Source organism: Ovis canadensis, chromosome 8, assembly GCF_042477335.2.
Source record: "Ovis canadensis isolate MfBH-ARS-UI-01 breed Bighorn chromosome 8, ARS-UI_OviCan_v2, whole genome shotgun sequence".
Lineage (NCBI taxonomy): Eukaryota > Metazoa > Chordata > Mammalia > Artiodactyla > Bovidae > Ovis > Ovis canadensis.
The window spans coordinates 76,990,843-77,013,758 of record NC_091252.1 but is presented as its reverse complement, the minus strand read 5'-3'; positions in this window follow the sequence as shown (position 1 = coordinate 77,013,758).

Genomic DNA, 22,916 nt, shown 5'->3' with positions numbered 1-22,916 from the left:
AAATATTTTCACTAACGAATCAGAAACTGACAATAGAACGATCAATGGTGGGTATAGACGACAATGGAACAAGATATACAAAATGCTAAGAAAAAGAACTGTCATCCAAGAAGTGTAACCTCAGCTAAAATATCACTTACAAAGCAGAGTATGATAGTCATTTTTTCAGGCAAACAAAGTTTCAGTTATTAAAAAATAGCTCTAAAATATCAGAAAGAAGAAATATGGTCAGAGTAGCTGCATCTGAGATACAAAGAGAAATACTGATTTTTTAAGGGTGAATTTGTGTTTATATATAAATAATACTGGCTGTGTAACATTATATGGGTAGTGTTTGAATACTGGAGCTGTTGTTTTAATGGATAACACATTAAATTTGTCATTCGATTTCCAATGGGTCTAATGTTTTTGGTTGAGAGGGAGGAAAGTGGAGCTACTGTATTGCTCTAGGTGTTTTTATCTTAAATATGAATGAAATAACATTCAGTTAGTAGAAATTGGAAGGATAAAACTTAACAAGGAAATCCTAAAGAAAAAATGAACTGAAAGTAACCATAGTAAGAAATAAAAGGCATGGGGAAGATATGTGGGAGAAATGTGTGAGAGAGAAAGTATAAATGTAGGATGAAACAATTCCAGATCTATAAACCAGTGTGTCTTTACTAGAATATCTTCAATAGAGACTAAAGAAGGAGTGTACATTGAGAAATCTGCATATTAGGGTTTTATGTAATTTCTCTAGGTCAAATATCAAGCAGACAAGTGTCAATACATTGAAATGGATATGCATAATCTGTGTGTGTGTGTCTCTTTCACAAACACACATACATAGGGCAATGAATCTTACTTTTGGTACTATAGTGTATGTATATATATATATATATATAGAGAGAGAGAGAGAGAGAGATCACATTTTAGAACATAAAGCAAGCAACAACACACTCTAAGGGACTGATAGCAGACATACTGTGTTTACTGAATACATCACTTGTTAAATATAATAAGTAAGACAAAAAGAAAAATAGATTGTATATATTAAATTTTCATGAAATAAAATATGCATTTAAATAACTTATGGTTTAAGTCATAATAGAAATAAAAGTGCACTTTGAATTGATAGATAAAAATACTACATGAATAAATGTATGCATTACAAAAGTATTTATAAATAAGCATATAGTCTTCATTAGGAAGAAAGAACACTTAAAATTGATTGAGCTAGTATCCAACTTAGAGTTCCCCCAAAAAGATAAGAAATAAAGAAAAAGATAACTTGCATATCATACGGAAGAAAGGAAGTAAGACCAGAAATTAGTGAAGTAAAAATGATACATTAAAGAAAATCAACAACATAAAAATTTGGTTCCCTGGGAAGAAAAATGACATCAAGAAACTTCATATAATAATCACTTTAACAGATAAACAGCAGGAGGCAAATATTGGAAAAATTGTAAAAGGCTTAAAGCATATATTTATCAAAGGAAAAATGCTAGAAATATTGTGAATAGTTTTATGTCAGTACATTACTAAGTTAGGTGAAATGAAACAGCTTAGGGAAAATTTAAATCCTCAAAATATCCTCAAGAAACTAGAATATCTAAATTGTCTTATCACTATGAAAGAAAAGACTCTCTAGCCTCAGTTCAGTTTAGTTCAGTTCAGTCGCTCAGTCGTATCCAATTCTTTGCGACCCCATGAATTGCAGCACGCCAGGCCTTGCTGTCCATCACCAACTAATGGAATTTACTCAAACTCATGTGCATCAAGTCAGTGATGCCATCCAGCCATCTCATCCTCTGTCATCCCCTTCTCCTTCTGCCCCTAATCCCTCCCAGCACCAGAGTCTTTTCCAATGAGTAAACTCTTTGCATGATGTGGCCAAAGTATTGGAGTTTCAGCTTTAGCATCATTCCTTCCAAAGAACACCCAGGACTGATCTCCTTTAGAATGGACTGGTTGGATCTCCTTGCAGTCCAAGGGTCTCTCAAGAGTCTTTTCCAACACCACAGTTCAAAAGCATCAATTCTTTGGCGCTCAGCTTTTTTCACACTCCAACTCTCATATACATACATGACCACTGGATAAACCATGGCCTTGACTAGCCTAGAGGAGCCTAAATGCAAATTCTTTCAAATTTTCAAGAGGCAAGTATTTTCAGTCTTAAATGAAACAAAGTAAATACTCTCTAACTTATATTCTTGTACTAACATAACTTTGGTACCTATTTCAGACAAGGACACTCATGAATATAGATGAAAATACTTAACCAAAGATTAAACTGAATAATATAAAACCTATAAATATATATATGTATATATATAAAGCACTGTATGAATTGTTTTATTTCAGATAAGCAAGACTTAACATTAGAAAATTGGTTCATGACAATGATATTGAGAGACACATATTAAAAATTTTAAAATAGAATTAAAATATAAATGATAAATTAGGAGACGATATTGCAAAAACTAGCTGAAAAATTATATTTTTTCAGTTCAGTTCAGTTCAGTTCAGTCGCTCAGTCGTGTCCGACTCTTTGCGACCCCATGAATTGCAGCACGCCAGGTATTCTTATAGATGAAAAAATAGAAAGACAAACTAATAGAAAATTTCTCAAAATGCTTAAAAATAATTTTCAAAAAACATATTCATAAGTATATATATAATATATATATCTTTATATATATGTAGATGTCTAAATATACTATTATTTAGGAAAGTTAAAAATAAAGTAACATACCATTGCATATATACCAAACTGACAATATTAAAATCAGTACATTTAAGGGGAATGTGGGTGAGAAGAAAAAACAAAATTCTCTGTACAGTCTTTGAAATTTTTCTCTAAATCTAAAGTTATACAAATATAAAAATATTTTATTTATTATTTAAGGCAATGCTCATATACAGAAGTTGCTCAGTTGTGTCTGACTCTTTGCGACCCCATGGACTGTAGCCTACCAGGTTCCACCATCCATGGGATTTTCCAGGCAAGAATACTGGAGTGGGTTGCCATTTCCTTCTCCAGGAGATCTTCCTGACCCAGGGATTGAACCTGGGTATCCCGCATTGTATGCCGACGCTTTTCCATCTGGCCACCAGGGAAATCTATACAGAAGCATTTGATAAAAGATAACCTGTGGCACGTTAATGTTTTCAAGAGTTTATTTGAACATACATTAATGGGAACCAGGCTGATGATGGTGAAAAAAGAGAGTGAAAAATGTGACTTGAAATGCAATATTAAAAAAGCTAAGATCTTGGCATCCAGTCCCATCACTTCATGGAAAATAGGGAAAAAGTGCAAGCAGTGACAGATTTTCTTTTCTTGGGCTCCAAATTCACTGTGGACAGTGACTGCAGTCATAAAATAATAATAATAATAATAAAAAAAAACACTTACTCCTTGGAGTAAAGCTATGATAAACCTCTACAGCATATTAAAAAACAGAGACATCATTTGCCATCAAAGGTGTGTATAGTCAAACCTATCATTTTTCCAGTAGTCATGTATGGATGTGAGAGTTGGACCATAAAGAAGGCTGAGCACTGAAGAATTCATGCTTTCAAATTATGGTGCTAAAGAAAATTCTTAAGAAACTCTAGAACTACAAGGAGATTAAACCAGTAAGTCCTAAAGGAAATCAACCCTGAATATTCACTGGAAGGACTGTTTCTGAAGCTGAAGCTCGAATACTCTGGTCCCTTCAGGTAAAGAGCTGAATCATTGGAAAAGTCCCTGATGCTGGGAAAGATTGAAGGCAAAAGGAGAAGGGAGCTGCAGAGAATGAGATTGTTAGATAGCATTACCAACTCAATGGACATGCGTTTGAACAAACTCTGGGAGATAGTGGAGGACAGAAGAGCCTGGTATACTTGCAGTCCATGGGGTAACAAAGAACTGGACATGACTTAGTCACTGAACAACAACAAAGAGTAAAACCAAAGCTGGTTAGGAGCCCTCCAGCAGCAGGAGCTGCAGTAGAGGTTTTTAACAGAGAAGACTAGAAGCAAAGGAACTTATTTGGTTGTCTATAGCTTAAAACATTGCCAGTTCAGTTCAGAGCAGTTGCTCAGTTTTGTCCGACTCTTTGTGACCCCATGAACCACATCACGCCAGGCCTCCCAATCCATCATCAACTCCCGGAGTTTACCCAAACTCATGTCCATTGAGTCAGTGATGCCATCTAACCATATCATCCCTTGTCATCCCCTTCTCTTCCTGCCCTCAATCTTTCCCAACATCAGAGTCTTTTCAAATGAGTCAGCTCTTCACATCAGGTGGTGAAAATACTGGAGTTTCAGCTTCAACATCAGTCTTTCCAATTAACACCCAGGACTGAATTCCTTTAGGATGTACTGGTTGGATCTCCTTGCAGTCCAAGGGACTCTCAAGTCTTCTCCAACACCACAGTTCAAAAGCTACAATTCTTCTGTGCTCAGCTTTCTTTATAGTCCAACTCTCACATCCATACGTGTCTCTGCTTTTTAATATGCTGTCTAGGTTGGTCATAACTTTCCTTCCAAGGAGTAAGCGTCTTTTAATTTCATGGGTGCAGTCACCACCTGCAGTGATTTTGGAGCCCCCCAAAATAAAGTCAGCTGCTGTTTCCACTGTTTCCCCATCTATTTGCCATGAAGTGATGGGACCAGATGCCATGATCTTAGTTTTCCGATTGTTGAGCTTTAAGCCAACTTTTTTACTCTCCTCTTTCACTTTCAACAAGAGGCTCTTTAGTTCCTCTTCACTTTCTGCCATAAGGGTAGTGTCATCTACATGTCTGAGGTTATTGATATTTCTCCCAGCAATCTTGATTCCAGCTTGGGCTTCTTCCAGCCCAGCGTTTCTCATGATATACTCTGCATAGAAGTTAAATAAGCAGGGTGACAATATGCAGCCTTGACATACTCCTTTTCCTATTTAGAACCAGTCTGTTGTTCCATATCCAGTTCTAACTGTTGCTTCTTGACCTGTATACAGGTTTCTGAAGAGACAGGTCAGGTGGTCTGGTATTCCCATCTCTTTCAGAATTTTCCACAGTTTATTGTGATCCACACAGTCAAAGGCTTTGGCATAGTCAATAAAGCAGAAATAGATGTTTTTTTCTGGAACTCTCTTGCTTTTTCGATGATCCAGTGAATATTGACAATTTGATCTCTGGTTCCTCTGCCCTTTCTAAAACCAGCTTGAACATCTGGAAGTTCACAGTTCACGTATTGCTGAAGACTGACCTGGAGATTGTAGAGCATTACTTTACTAGCGTGTGAGATGAGTGCAGTTGTTCAGTAGCTTGAACATTCTTTGGCATTCCCTTTCTTTGGGATTGGAATGAAAACTGACATTTTCCAGTCCTGTGGCCACTGCTGAGTTTTCCAAATGTGCTGACATATTGAGTGCAGCACTTTCACAGCATCATCTTTTAAGATCTGAAATAGCTCAACTGGAATTCCATCACCTCCACTAGCTTTGTTCGTAGTGATGCTTCCTCAGGCCCATTTGACCTTGTATTCCAAGATGTCTGGCTCTAGGTGAGTGATCACACTATCACGATTATCTGGGTCATAAAGATCTTTTTGTATAGTTCTTCTGTGTTTCTTGCCACCTCTTCTTAATATCTTCTGCTTTAGTTGTGTCCATACCATTTCTGTCCTTTATTGATCCCATCTTTGAATGAAATGTTCCCTTGGTATCTCTAATTATCTATTGTTGTCCTTTATTTGCCAGACAGAAACAAATATGATATGTTAACATGCATATGTATAGAATTTAGAATTATGATACAGGTGAACCTATTTCAGGGCGGGAATAGAGGTGCAGATGTAGAGAAAGAATGTGTGGACATGGGGAGAGGTGGTGGAGTGGGAAAAACTGGGAGAGTATCATTGTCATATATACACTACCATCTGTAAAATAGATAATCTAATGGGAAGCTGCTGTAAAGCACAGAGGGCTCAGCCCTATGCTCTTTAATGACCTAGACAAGTGAGATGGGTTACAATGGAGTTAAGGCTCAAGAGCATGGTGATATATGTGTACATTTAGTTGATTCACTTCATTCTACAGTGGAAACTAATACTGCATTGTAAAATGATTACCCTCCAATAATATATATACATTAGTTCAGTTTAGTTCAGTCACTCAGTCGTGTCCGAATCTTTGCAACCCCATGAATTGCAGCATGCCAGGCCTCCCTGTCCATCACCATCTCTCGGAGTTCACTCAGACTCACGTCCATTGAGTCTTGATGCCATCCAGCCATCACATCCTCGGTTGTCGCCTTCTCCTCCTACCCCTAATCCCTCCCAGCATCAGAGTCTTTTCCAATAAGTCAACTCTTCGCATGAGGTGGCCAAAATACTGGATTTTCAGCTTTAGCATCATTCCTTCCAAAGAAATCCCAGGGTTGGTCTCCTTCAGAATGGACTGGTTGGATCTCCTTGCAGTCCAAGGGACTCTCAAGAGTCTTCTCCAACACCACAGTTCAAAAGCATCAATTCTTCAGTGCTCAGCCTTCTTCACAGTCCAACTCTCACATCCATACATGACCACAGGAAAAACCATAGCCTTGACTAGCCGGACCTTAGTCGGCAAAGTAATGTTCTGTTTTTGAATGTACTATCTAGGTTGGTCATAACTTTTCTTCCAAGGAGTAAGCGTCTTTTAATTTCTTGGCTGCAATCACCATCTGCAGTGATTTTGGAGCCCAAAAAATAAAGTCTGACACTGTTTCTACTGTTTCCCCATCTATTTCCCATGAAGTGATGAGACCGGATGCCATGATCTTCGTTTTCTGAATGTTGAGCTTTAAGCCAACTTTTTCACTCTCCTCTTTCACTTTCATCAAGGGGCTTTTTAGCTCCTCTTCACTTTCTGCCATAAGGGTGGTGTCATCTGCATATCTGAGGTTATTGATATTTCTCCTGACAATCTTGCCTTATGTCAGAAAGTCTATCTGGCTCTTGTGCTTGGCTCCTCTTATGTTTCATTTACTCAGATTCATGGTATTGACTGTAGGTTAGGATTTGGTTGGCTTAGAAATCCTTGGTGGATCTGATGGTAAAGAATCTGCCACAATGTAGGAGACCCGAGTTCGATCCATGGGTCAGGAGAATCTCCTAGAGAAGGAAATGGCAACCAAGTCCAGTATTCTTACCTGGAAAAATCCCATGAACAGGAGGAGCCTGGAAGGCTATAGTCCATGGATTCACAAAGAGTCAGACACTACTGAGTGACTAACACTATCATTTCACTTTTCAGTTACAGTAGGAAGATATTGATTCAAGATTGAAAAAGGAGTATAAGAGTATTGAAAAGGACTGTCTGCTGTTACTCTGTTTGTTTAATGTATACACTGACCACATCATGAGAAATGCTGTGCTGGAATAGTTACAAGCTGGAATCAAGATAAGTGGGAGAAACATGACCAACCTCAGATATGCAGATGATATCAAACTAATGCAGAAAGTAAAGAGGAGCTAAAGAGCTTCTTGATGAGGGTGAAAGAGGAGAGTGAAAGAGCTAGCTTAAAACTAAATATTAAAAAAAAAAAAAAGAACAGATCATGGCACATGGCCCCATCACTTCATGGCAAATAGAAGGGGAAAATGTGAAAGTAGTGACAGTTTTCCTCTTCTTGTGCTTTAAAATCACTGCAAATGGTGACTGCAGCCATGAAATTAGAAAACATTTGCTTCTTGGCAGGAACGCTTTGACAAACCTAGACAGTGTATTGAAAAGCAGGGACATTACTCTGCCAACAAAGGTCCATATAGTCAAGGCTATGGTTTTCCCAGTTGTCACATATGATTGAGAGACCTGGACCATAAAGAAGGCAGAGAGAGCCAAAGAACTGATGCCTTCAAACTGTGTTGCTGGAGAAGACTCTTGAGAGTCCCTTGGACAGCAAGATCAGACCGGTCAATCTTAAGGGAGATCAACTCTGAACACTTTTTAGAGGGACTGATGCTGAAGCTGAAACTCCAGTATTTTGGTCATCTAACGTGAACAGCTGACTCATTGGAAAAGTCCTTGATGCTGGGAAAGATCGAGGGAAGAAGGAGAAGAGGGCATCACAAGATAAGATGGCTGGATCACATCACCAATGCAATAGATAAGAACTTGGGCAAACTTCAGGAGATGGTGAGGGACAGTGAGGCCTGGTGTGTTTCAGTCAGTCCATGGGGTCCCAAAGGGTCAGACTCAATTGGGTGACTGAATAACAACATGGAGGCATTAGAACCACCTTAGTCTTATGTCTCTGTGTTTAATTGCCTTTATATATTCAATAAATATTTTTTCACCAAGAAATGTGCTGTTGAGGAGGTGTCATATCATTCAATAATACAAGTCTATTTGTAGTGTAAATTGGTTCAATCACTCTTGTGTGTGCTTGCATGCTAAGTCGCTCCAGTCATGTCTGACTCTTCATGACCCCATAAGTACAGCCCGCCAGGCTCCTCTGTCCATAGGATTCTCCAGGCAAGGATACTGGAATGGATTTCCATGTCTTTCCTCAGGGATCTTCCTGATTCAGTGATCAAACTCTCATCTCTTAATCTTTAAAAATCCCTCTTACAAAATGTTCTCTAATATTGGCAGACCTTGTTTTATTGCTCTTTGCTTTATTGCACTTTACAGATTCTGTGTTCCTTTTTACAAATTGAATGGTTGTGGCACCCCTGTGTCCAGCAAGTCAGCACCATTTTTTCAACAACATCTCCTCATTTCATGTCTCTGTTGTCACATTTGTGGCATTTATTGAATACTTAAAACTTTTTATTATCTTATTTGCTGTGATAACATGTGATAAGTCAGAGATGACTTAGCAAATGAGCAAGAACATGATTATGTGTGATTAGTGATGTCTGATGTTACTGTTAAGATTTGCTGAGGGCTCAAATGATAGTAAGCATTTTTAGATAATAAAGTATTTTAATGTATATACACTATTATTTTAGATGTACTGCTATTGTACACTTAATAGAATATATCTTATAATAAATTTTATAGGCACTGGAAACTAGAAATTCATGTGACTTGATTTATTGACATTGGCTTTATCACAGTGGTCTGAAATGGAAACTGCAGTATCTCCAAGGAATGCTTGTAAAGTTAAACACGTACATGCCTTAATAAGATTTCAACTTGTGTATTTCTTGAAATTGTCTTCAAGTTGGAATATACAGATTATATTAATATATAGATTATATCAGAATTCTTAAAAAATTATAAATCATATATTGTCTTATAAGCAATTGTGGTTGTTCAGTCACTAAGTCGTGTCTGACTCTTTGTGACTCCATGAACTGCACCATTCCAGACTCCTTTGTCCTCCACTATATCCTAGAGATTACTCAAATTCATGTCCCTTTAGTTGGTGATGCTAACTAACCATCTCATCCTCTGCCACCCCCCTTTCTTTTTGTCTTCAGTTTTTCCCAGCATCAGGATATTTTCACTGAGTTGGCTCTTCTCAACAAGTGGCCAAAGTTTTGGAATTTCAGCTTCAGCAACAGTTCTTCCAATGAGTATTCAGGGTTGATTTCCTTAGAGTTGACTGGTTTGATCTCCTTGCAGTCCTAAGGACCCTCAAGAGTCTTCTCCAGCTCCACAATTTGAAAGCATCAATTCTTCTACACTCAGTGTTCTTTATGGACCAACTCTCACATTCATACATGACTACTGGGAAAACTATAGCTTTGACTATATAGACGTTTGTTGGAAAATGGTGTCTGATTTTTAATATGCTGTTATAGGTTTGTTGTAGCTTTCCTCCAAGGAGCAAGTGTCTTTTGATATTACGACTGGAGTCATCATCCGCAGTGATTTTGGAGCCCAAGAAAAGAAAATCTGTCACTGCTTCCATTTTTTCCATTTCTATTTTCTGTGAAGTTATGGGACCAAATGCCATGGTCATAGTTTTTTAAATGTTGAGTTTCAAGTCAACTTTCTCACTTTCCTCTTTTTCCCACATTAAGAGGCTCTTTAAGTTCCTCTTCACTTTCTACCGTTAGAGTGGCATGTTATCTGCATATCTGAGGCTGTTGATAATTCTCCTGGCAATCTTGATTCCAGCTTGTGATTCATCCAGTCCAGGATTTTGCATGATTTACTCCACATATAAGTTAATAAGCAGGGTGACAATATACAGCCTGACCAAAGTTTGAAAGGACAGTATACTTTCCCAGTTTTGAACCAGTCATTTGTTCCATGTCCAGTTCTAACTGTTGCTTCTTGACCTGCATATATGTTTCTCAGGAGACAGGTAAGATGATCTGATATTTCCATCTCTTAAGACTTTCTCACAGTTTGTTGTTATCTATACAAAGGCTTTAGCATAGTCAATGAAGCAGAAGTAGAGGCTTTTTTGGAATTTTCTTGCTTTCTTTATGATCCAACAAATGTTGTCAATTTGATCTCTCATTCCTCTGCCTTTTCTAAACTCAGCTTGTTTAGAAACTCAGCTTTTCTAAACATCTGGAAGTTCTCGATTCACATTCTGCTGAAGTCTACTGTAAAGTATTTTGAGCATAACTATACTAGCATTCAAAATGAGAGTGATTATATACCCAACCTTGCATGAAATGTTCCCTTAATTTCTCCAATTTTTTTGAGGAGATCTATAGTCTTTTCCATTCTATTAGTAACTGCCTTCAATTCTTCCCTAGGAGCCTGGTGGACATTTGCTGACCTTGGGGCCTCAGCTTTGGGTGTCATATCTTTCTTTCTATTTATACTGCCCAAGGAATTCTCCAGGTGAGATACTGGAGGGGGTTGCCATTTCCTTTTGTGTGGGCCATGTTTTATCAGAACTCTTGACTATGACCTGGTCCATCTTCAGTGGCCCTACACAGTATGGCCCTTAGCCTCACTGAGTTGCACAAACCCCTTTGTCATGACAAAGCTGTGATCCGTGAGTGGGCTATAAGCAGTTGAATCTATTAATAGACTTTGGTACATTCAAATGACCCATTATATCACATAGAATAATGAACTCCAGGTGCATGTTTCTATATGTATAAACACAATGTTACTCTTGTAAAAAATAAATCAAGGATATAGTCAATATGAAATCATTATGATAACAGTTTTAAAACAGGCAAAGTGAACAGAGATACATAAAAAGCTGGTAGGCTAATATTAAGAAAGTGAAAGTGAAAGTGAAGTCGCTTAGTCATGGCCGACTCTTTGCGACCCCATGGACTGTAGCCTACCAGGCTCCTACATCCATAGGATTTTCCAGGCAAGAGTACTGGAATGGGTTACCATTTCCTTCTCCAGGAGATCTTCCTGACCTAGGGATTGAACCCAGGTCTCCCACATTGTAGTCAGACGCTTTACCATCTGAGCCAACAGGGAAGTCTAATCCCAAAGAAAGGCAATGCCAAAGAATGCTCAAACTACTGCACAATTGCACTCAACTCACACGCTAGTAAAGTAATGCTCAAAATTCTCCAAGCCAGACTTCAGCAATACTTGAATTGTGAATTTTCAGATGTTCAAGCTGGTTTTAGAAAAGGCAGAGGAACCAGAGACCAAACTGCCAACTTCCGCTGGATCATCAAAAAAGCAACAGAGTTCCAGAAAAACATCTATTTCTGCTTTGTTGACTATGCCAAAGCCTTTGACTGTGTGGATCACAATAAACTGGAAAATTCTGAAAGAGATGGGAATACCAGAGCACCTGACCTGCCTTTTGAGAAACCTGTATACAGGTCAGGAAACAACAGTTAGAACTGGACATGCAACAACAGACTGGTTCCAAATAGGAAAAGGAGTATGTCAAGCCTGTATATTGTCACTCTGCTTATTTAACTTCTATGCAGAGTACATCATGAGAAACGCTGGGCTGGAAGAAGCCCAAGCTGGAATCAAGATTGCAGGGAGAAATATCAATAACCTCAGATATGCAGATGACACTACCTTTATGGCAGACAGTGAAGAACAACTAAATAGTCTCTTGATGAAAGTGAAAGAGAAGAGTGAAAAAGTTGGCTTAAAGCTCAACATTCAGAAAATGATCATGGCATCTGGTCCCATCACTTCATGGGAAATAGATGGGGAAACAATGTCAGACTTTATTTTTTTGGGCTCCAAAATCACTGCAGATGGTGACTGCAGCCATGAAATTAAAAGATGTTTACTCTTTGAAAGGAAAGTTATGACCAACCTAGATAGCATATTCAAAAGCAGAGAGATTACTTTGCCAACAAAGGTCCATCTAGTCAAGGCTATGGTTTTTCCAGCGGTCATATATGGATGTGAGGGTTGGACTGTGAAGAAAGCTCCTCTGTCCAGGATTTTCCAGGCAAGAATACTGAAGTGGGTTTCCATTTCCTCCTCCAGGAGATCTTCCTGACCCAGGGATTGAAACAGGGTCTCCCACATTGTAGGCTGACGCTTTACCATTGAGCCACCAGAGACGTCCTTGCATAATTATTTCATAGTATTGATTATCTAGCAGTGGAAGTTTGGTATTATACAATCAACAGAGGTGCAGAGTGAAATTGAAATATTTGGTAAAGTCCTATTTCTTAAACTCTGTGGTGGGCACAGATCACAATTTATTTTGATATATATTTTTAAACGTGTATGACATTTTACACAGTTAATGCCATATTTAGCAATAATGTATGATTTTTTGTCCCATGCCATATTTGAGATATACTTATATAAAATGTATTCATTAGTTATCAGAAATTTGAATTTAACTGAGCATCCTGCATTATATTTGGTAACCTTATTCACAATGATTATTATGTAAAATTAAACTAATTGTGGTATATTGCTATATCTGGCAACCTGATAAAACTCTTGCATTATTTCTATTTGTTGGCATGTTGATTCATTTGATTCCCTTTTGTTTCCCATGTAGATTTATATCATGAATATTCATCCATATTTTTCCAAAATGTATACTTCTGATTTTATCATTTTTAATACATTGATTATTTCAACAAGTACAAAATTAGTAACACTACCAGTTTGGTCATATTGTCTTGTTCTTCATTTGAATAGAATTATTTAATTAATTAGTGTTTTACCAAGAAGGCAATGTTTGCTTAAAGTGTGGTGGTTAATGGAAAATAAGCTTGAAATAAAGCACCTAGGTCAAAATCCCACATCATCCCATATTGTATTTACATAAGCATAGAAGTGGGCAGCATTTGGAAATATCTTGAAGGTTATACCAGTTCATCTCTCAGAGGTACAGGTTTGAAACTTAGTAGACTTCAAAAAAGGAAACAAAATAAGAAAAATGAAGTAAGGAACAAAAGAAAAAACAAATTTGTGGTTTTGAATGACTAAAAATTCAAGCAAACCAGTAAAAAACTTGTGGGTTCAGTTGAACTGTTGTTTTTCCCAATGACTCTGCAACAACTATAAGTAAATGATTCTAAATTTAAAGATCCCTATTTGTTTTTTTTCTTTTTCTCCATTTATATTATTGCAAAGGCTGGCACATACTTTGAAAGATGAAGGAATCTCTTTTCTTGATAGCTTATTACTTGACTTGGGATTATTGTGATTCCAGCAGCCATGGACCACAGAACCATACTCCCGGTTACCTTTGGCCACCTAGGAGTACTGTGCCATAGTCCTGGTCATGTGTAGGAATATACTATATTTGTATATACACTATTCTTTTAATAGTCAGCTGGGTTTAATTTACTTGATTTAGAATTTTATTTTCATCAAGGCTTATGAGATTGATTTAGAGTTTCCTTTTCCTTTGCTTGTTTAGTTTAATATTGGGGTTTGGGGAAAATATCTTGAAAAGTATATTATTTCCCCATGCTTAGTGCAAAAGTTGGAAATTTTCTTCTGGGAATGGTTGGGGAGAAGTTCTTGTTATGCATTTGTCCAATATTATGGAGCTGTAAACTATTCAGTACTCTTGGGTATTTCTTATTTCAGTTATTTAAAATTGAATGAACCCACAGAAAATAGACATATATGTATACCATACTTTTTTTCAATTATTATCAGCAATTGTCATTTTAAATTTAGCATTCTGCTACACTAGGGATTTATTAGTAACTCAGAAGCTCCGTGAAAATAAATTCTTTAGCTACCCTGAGAACAAACATCTTTGAAGTTAGCTGTTACTTCCTAATGCTATCCTCTCTACGTGTTATACAAATCTCAGTGGACCACTAAGCATTTGAGAAGTTGGATTTTTCTATTTATTCCCTCTTACTGAAACTGAAAGGAAAAACAGTGACTTTGTGGACTATATTGAGAACTGAAGTTTTAGAAACAAAACTTCAAAATATTTTATTTAAATTGAATGAATTTTTGTTCTTTTACTCCCTCCTATCTTTTTCTCTTCAAGCCCATTCCTCAAAATTCTAAAAGACTCATTTATAAAGTTGAAATAGAATATCCCTGGGGTGGTGAAAACTTTTGAAAGCTTCTAAATAAAGAAACAAACCTTTTGGACTGAAAACAAGAGAATGTTTAAATTCCTTCTCTCACTTACATGACCCCATAAAAGGTTCCCTTTGGAAAAAGGAACAGAATTTGCAAGCTGCAAGAAACAACATTGTGCCCTAAAGTTCAGTAACTTTACTCCTTGGATAAAATGTTTCAATTTAATGAGGATTCATTGGCTAAGGGCCTTGTCAATTGATAGCTTGGTGTTCAGTGGCAGATCCTTGGAGGACAAAAATACACTCTAAGGAATCATAAACATATGGAATTGTTAAATCAGAGTTCACTTAAAAATACTTATTTTTGAAGTTGGCAGTGTCCAATTACCATTATTACAAATATCAACATTACCTACTTTTGTTTTATTTTAATTTTTTATCATGACTTATTCCTTATTTGTATTCTCCCATTTACTTTTATTTTCCATTTACATCATAAACTATTTCCACTTTTTAAGCCAGTTTTTGCTTCGCTTCTTTATTTTGGCTAAAATATTATTTCTTTAGGGTTTTCTGTAATTTCCTTCCTTCCCCTTCTTATGTCTGGCCATGTAAGTTTTATTTGCTCATTTTCTGCAACTTAGGTATATGTTTGGAAAACTTTAATTGGCTGATTTAAATTTCATTTCATTGCAAAGCTATATCTTCCAAACTATCAAATTTAACTTTCTAGATTAAATTATGCAAGATAATGATATAGGACATAATTTTAGTAAGGACCAATCTGTTTCATGATTGGCTTAAAACCACATTTGCTTTTAATTAAAACATTGCAAAACTGGAGAATTAAAAAGTTTCTTAAACTACACATTATATTCACTGAATTAAAATTGTATTATTCCAGTTTCTTTATCATTCAGGACTCTAGTTACAAAAATAATAAAATAAATTATTGTGATTTTTTCTTCACAGGAAAAAAAAGGAACTAAAAAGTAACATTCCTTTTGATATTTAATTTCTTTTCTTATGGATTAACAATAAAAATTTCATAAAGACTTATGTAAAGAATTATCGAGTCTTAAGCCAGCATATTTCAGATAGCCTTTTTTAAGATAGCCTGCTTTAAATCTTAAAACAATGATACATGTGGGTATTTTACAATGTACATGCAATTATTTGAAGTTTAGACCTCAAAGGATGCCATCATTACAATGTATAATGCAATGAGTTCCAGTAATGATGTGTTTCTAAAATCTTTATATTTTGATTTAATAAAGAGTGATTGGAATGTCTTTGAAAAGGTGATAGTTTTAAATATCAATTATAAAAATGGCCTAACCATTCCCTTCTCCAGGGGATCTTCCCAACCTAGGGATTGAACCCAGCTCTCCCACATTGTAAGCAGATCCTTACCTGAGCCACCATGGAAGCCCATAAAAATGGCCATTTAAGTATTTATCTAGAGGGTGCTAGAATAAGAGTCCCTAGACCCTCCTTCCCCCAAAGGATACACCAACTTAACAACAATACATTGACCAATTCCTTTTGTGAGAAATTCAGAAGCCAGATAAGAAGCTCCTTAGCTCAGCTAAGCTTGAAATCAGTATTGTTGAAGCCAGTAGGAAAATGTTACGTGAACGCTCATTTGCCATAGCTCTTCCTTCTGGCACAAGATAATCTAGGGGAAACTCCCAGCTCCTGGCTTCTTCCTAGGGAGAAAAAGACTGAAATATATGTCCAATGTTCAGACTTTTCATGGGACAAACTGATGGGCAGATTTTGATCTTGCTTGATTCTATACACTGATAAGAAAGGGTGGTAAGTTAGGGGCCATTGAGAATAAATGCTTGGGATTAGCACATACTCGTTCACCAAAGTTCCTCCCCACAACTCAGTACAGAATGAGTGGGAGAAAGTCCCTAACTCCAAGTTTCCCCCTGAGAAGGGAAGGTTGAAGCACATGTTCAAGATGCTGACCAAGAGACTGGTTTCTGTCTCACTGATTTAGAGCAATGATGCTACCCAGCATACTTTGGAAGCCTGCAGCCACTGAGAACAAAGAAAGCTGAGCGACTTGTGGCAACCCCAGGTGTCTCTCTGCAGTACCACAGAGAGACACCAGAGGGAACAACATTATGAACTCCTGGAAAAAAAGAAACCAATAAATCTCGAGTTTGGAATTTGTACACACAAGTGCAGAGAAAGTACATCCAAAGATAAGAAAGCTTTGAGAGCCACCCCCACCTTCACCAAGCCAAGAATCTCTAGCTGTGCTGATTGATAAAAAGCTTTTCTTGATAGAAACCAGTTTGTGAAGACTGGGAGAGGTGGCTTTTTTTCAAATGCACAGATCCAAGCACAAAGTTAAAGGCACATGAAGAACTAGAGAAATATGACCCAATCAAAGGAAAAAAATAAGTCTCCAGAAATTGACTCTAAAGAAAGGGAGGTACACAAATTACCTGACAAAAAATTAAAAATAGCTATTACCATAAAAATGCACAGTGAGCTCAGGAAATCTATGAATGAACAAAATGAGAGTAACGACCAAGATACAGAAAATATAAAAACAGCAAAACAGAAATTTGAAACTAAAAGTTTGAAAAATCCACTAGAAGGTTTCCAGAGCAGATTTGATCAAGCAGACAAAGGAAACAGTGAAACTGAAGACAGGTCATTTGAAATCATCCTGTTGTAGGAACAACACAGCCATAAAAAGAATGATGAATGCCTAAAGAATTTATGGGAATCTACTTAGCTGACCAATTATAGGAGTACCAGAGAGAGAAGTTGGATAAAGGACTAAAAGCTTACTTGACAAAATAATGGGAGAAAATTTTCCAAATCTAGGAGAGGAATGGCCATGTGAATATAAGAAGCCCAATGGAATCCAACTAGGAAGAACCCAAACAAATCCACGCCAAAACACATTATAATTAATCTGTCACAAATCAAAGACAAAGAATGAATTCTGAGACAGGACAAGAAAAATAACTCATTATATAAAATAAAGTTCCCATATGAATGACTTTCTCAGGAGATAAACTTCCAGGCTAGAATGGAGTGAAATAATATATTCAACATGCTGAAAGGTAAAAATTACCAAGCAAGGTACTATATATGGCAATATTCTTCTTAAAAAAATAATAACGAAATGAAGATTTTCCCAGAAAAACAAAAGCTGAGGAAATTCATCACCTTATAAGAAATGTTGAAGAGAGTCCTTCAAGGTTCTAGACAATAATGTGAAGCATATGAAAGTATAAAGTTTGCTGATAAGATAAATACATAGAGAAATATAGAATACTGTGATCCTGTAATGGTAGTGTGTTAACCACTTTTAAGAATCTTACAGAAACCAAAAGAAAAAAGTATGACTATAACTATAGAATAAATGAATGGATGCACAATATAAAAAGAAGTAATAAGTGATAGTAATAATATATTAGTAGAACCCATGTGGGTTGGGGGAGAAATGAAACAGTATATTTTTTGTATACAGTAAAAATAAATTGTTATCAGGTTAAAACATATTGTTATAACTGTTAGATGCTTTATGTAAACCACACAGTAATCTTTTGAAGATAATATCTATAGATGATATTTTTAAAAAAGAAAAATATGAATCAAACAATACCACTACAAAAAATCAGCAAAAACAAAGAATGAGAGAAAGATAGGGAGAGAAAGAGAGCTATAGGACAGATAGAAAGCAATTAGCAAAATGGTAATAATAGGCCTGTCTCTATCAGTAATATTTTGGTGTAAATGGATTGAACTTCTTGATCATAAAACATAAAGTGAAGTGAAAGTAGCTCAGTCAAGTCTGACTCTTTGCAACCCCGTGAACTATACAGACCATGGAATTCTCCAGGCCAGAATGCTGGAGTGGGTAGCCGTTCCGTTCTCCAGGGGATCTTCCCAACCCAGGGATTGAACCCAGGTCTCCTGAATTGCAGACGGATTCTTTACCAAGTGAGCTACCAAGGAAGCCCCATAAGACATAAAGTCACTGACTAAATGAAAATAAATAAGCAAATAAATAAAACACAATATCCAGCTATATGCTATATATAAAACACTTTGGATTTAAGGACATCCTGAAGTTGAAATTGAACATATAGAAAAATGCATTCTATCCATATAATAATCAAAAGAAATCAGAGCTTGTCATACTTACAGACTTCAAGTCAAAATTGTTAAAAGAGGCAAAGATGTTGTATCATTATATAATAATAAATAAAACGTCAATTTATCAGGGAGATATAACAATTATAATGTATTCATCTAACATTAGGGTATCCAAATATATGAAGAACACATTTTTCGAATTGAAGGGAGAAATAGTAAAATAGTAATAGGAACTTTCAATATCCCATTTTAAATAATGAATAAAACATCCAGATAGAAAACTGTTTAGAAAATAAATTATACATGATTCTGTGTGCTTTATACCAAACATTCCACTCAAGAAGAACACAGTTCACGTTATTCTCCAGTGCACATGGAATAGTCTCCAGGATAGAGCACATGCTAGACCACAAAACATGTCTTAACAAATTTAAGAATGAAGTTATACGAAGTATCTTTTCTGACCGCAATGGAATGAAACTAGAAACTAATAGAAGGGGAGAAACCTGGAAAATTCACAAATATGTGGTAATTAAACAACACACTCTTTTTGAAATTTTTAATTTTGATTGAAGGACAATTGCTTTACAATGTTGTGTTGATTTTTGCCATACAACAACATGAATCAGCCATAAATATACATATGTCCCCTCCCTCTTGACATTGATCCTGGCTATGATATCCTGGATATAACACCAAAATCTCAAGAAACTAAAGCCAAAAAGGCAAATTGGATTACATCAAACTAAAAGTCTTCTGCATAGCAAAGGAAAACATCAATATAGTGAAAAGGCAACCTACGAAATGATAGAAAATATTTGCAAATCATTTATCTGATAAGGAACTACAACTCAGTAGAAATAACCCAATTTTAAAATGGTCAAAGAGCTTGAATACACATTTCTCAGAACAAGAGAAAATTATTGTCTCACAGTTCTGGAGACTAGATATCCAAAATCAATGTCAACAGAATGATACTCCCTTTGAAATTGGTAGAGGGAGAATCCTTTCTTTGCGTTAAAAAAAAAAATCTTCAGGTCAGCAATTTTTGGCATTCCTTGGCGTTTAGAGCATCACTCCAGAAAATGGCCATCTTATCCCTGTGTGTATTCACATTATCTTCCCTCTGTGCATATCTGTCTCTGTGTCCCAGCTTCTCTTTTTACAAGGACACCATCACTTACTAATTTTGTTTTCCCTAACATTTCTTTCCTCGATGATTATGCGGTAAGGTTATCTAAAATTTATTAAGCAGGTCCATCCATATTCAGTTATTCATAATTAATGAATTCTCTTGTCATATCCTTCGTCAGCCTTCATCTTTTGATGAAGAAGAAGATACTGAGATTGTAGTATATACTTTTTCAATTTAGATTTTTAAAAGGTTATGATTTAAACTATTTAAACTAAAATCAGAGGGCAACCGCCATACTGAAAACATTATAAAAGAGGTATTGGTCTCCACTTTTTTCAAAAACATGCTGTTGCATTTTAGAGTCTTTGTCAATGATTAGATTTTTCTTTAGGAATATCCTTTCACAGAATGTTAAATGTGCAAAATCAAGCACATGTTATTTTTATCAAAGTATTAATTTTTATCTTATTATTTAACTGATAGAATTTCTTGCCTACTCTATCATTGTACAATATAAGAATATTCTTTATAAATTTCCAGTAAAATATTTTAATAACTTTAATAATTACTGAGTCACTAAAACATACATTTTGAGATACTTCTATCCTATTGTATGTTTAGTTTTGTCTCGGTTCAAAACATCTAGGATTTATAGACATAAAGATGATTAATTAATTTTCCATTTGTTTGGGGACAGGCCACCATTAATAAAGCAAACAGACAAATCACTTCAAACAGAGAGGATACTCAAAAGCAAAGTGGTATACTTCTTCAATTGATACTCCATGACCTTTCAAGATGAAAGGATAATAATAGTCATTCACCCAGAGAAGAAGGAGCAAAGTTCTATGTGCTATTTACAGAGTTTAGAGGTCACTTGGTTATGCAGAAAACAAAATACAAAGGAAACTGCAGAAAGCACTAGCAAGAGGATTCATGGTTACATATTTTTTTAAACTTCCTATTCACCACCAGTTTTCTTCTTTTAATAAGCCCCTCTGTTCCCCAAACTAAGGCCGCATTCTGTTTATTGTGTGGCTGGGGTCCCCCTTACGTTCAGCTGTCTATCTGTGCCCCTCTTTAGAGCACAAGTAATTGGCCTAAATCAAGAGCCAAATGGCATGTCTAACTTATTCAGCGTTCTGGTGATCATATGACAGAGCTTAGAGAATTTGAGGGAGGTCTCAAACAACAAAGCAGGATATTATTTTCAGTGAAGTCTTGTGGCTATGTGCACCTCTGTTGCAAGAACAATTAGAGTCTTTGTTTCTCCTATGATCCTAAGAGTCAGCTTGACTGTCTCATTGAAAAAACTCAAAGGCGCTCCCATAGCCTTTCCAAAGCATCATGGATTATATAGAGACCATTCTGTATTCAACTCTTCAAAACATATGCTTAGGAAAAATGAGAGAGTTCTCCACCCTACTAGTCAGAATTTGTTATGTTCTCAAATGAAGTATGACTATGATGGCAAAATCCTAGTTTAAAAGGAATAAAATAGCTAAAATTAAATAAATGCAAATTTTGTTTTAAATCATTTAAAATGCAAATTTTGGAATTGTGAGTTCAGATTTTACCTCAAGATTTTACTTGTTCTTAATATGTCCATTTTATTTTTTCTATGCTAGTTTACCTACACATAGGTTGAAAACAAATCTGATTTGTATTCAGAGACTTCTTAGAACTACTCAAAACATATTGTTGGGTTTTTCTCAGAGCTGAGCGAAACATATTGTAAGATATAATAGTAAAACTTGTGACATATATAAAGGTATTGATTTATTTAAAAAGAGGTAAAATATATGCATATTATTAAATAAGTATCAGGATTAGAAGGAAACTGATTGTCACCAAGTGTGGCTAATTTATTTTATAGATAACTTGTTCAGAATCACAATTGAGGGATCTAGAATCCAATACCTCTGATTTTCAAGCTCAGTATTTTCCTTCACTCTTAATCTTTTTCTTGAGCTGCAGACACATGGTGCTAATTAAGAGTAGAAATTCCTATATTTCCCAAAATTTTATGAAGAGATTACACATTTCTACCTCCAAGTTAGGTACAATGAGGAAAACACACTTCAATTTGCACAAAACTGTGAATCAGCAGAGACAGCAAAAGTCAAAGCTTCAAAGTCCTTAGGGCACTGCCAATATGACCACTTCATATCAAAACTGCTCAGCACAGACTTGACGATGGCACTGTAAATTTATGAGACTATTTTTGTGTAATGTCTTTCATTCTTTCAGTTTGAAACTCTGACCACTTTAATTCCTCAGAGACATCTATCAAAAATTGACCACCTTAATAAAATATCCCTACAGTTTAATTTTGAAAATTCAGTGTGTGTGTGTGTGTGTGTGTGTGTTACTTGCTCAGTTGTGTCCAGCTCTTTGCGACCCCATGGACTATAGCCCACAAGGCTCCTCTGTCCATGGGATTTTCTAGGCAAGGATACTGGAGTGGTTTGCTATTTCCTTCTCTAGGGTGAAAATTCATTAACACATACATTTAATAAATGAGGGAACAAACACTTTTATCATAATATTCATGACACCAGATCTCCAGGACAAAGAGTAGAAAAAAAAAGCAGCCTCTTTTTTTTTTTTTTTTTGTCCTTACTCTACATTCACAGTAACTCAGGGTTGTTCAGAGATATATATATATATATATATATATATATATATATATATATATAAACAAAACTTAGAAGTATACTGTAATTGGCCAGAATTGTAAAAATTATATGATTGTACATGGGAATCCAATCTCTTTATCTTTTTTTTTTCTTAGTTTTCAAGAAAACAAAAATAACAGTCACTGGATACTGAAATCTTGCACAGATGATAGCCATTGCAATGTAAAAACTAGAAAATTATGGAATGATCATTTCAAAAACTTTAAATAAATATTTCAATAATTCCTTCCCTGGGCTCAGCTCATTTTTTGTGTGTGTATAAATTAAAGAACTAGATTAAATCATCCCTGAGGATTAATCCATCCATCTGATCAAACATTATTCTATTAAAAATTTGTAAATTCTACAAAATTACTACCAGTTGCATAAACTGCTTTGGTTTATTGTCAAAATATTTGTTATAGATGATAGAAAGTGTTACTGGTTTTTCAGCAGGGTCTGATAAAATGTTTTAATTTTCTAAGTCCCAGACTCAGACTTTTCTCTGTAAACACCTTTTGGGCTTCCCCATTGGCTCAGCGGTAAAGAATCTGCCTGTAGTGCAAGATAAACAGGGAGCATGGGTTCAATTCCTGGGT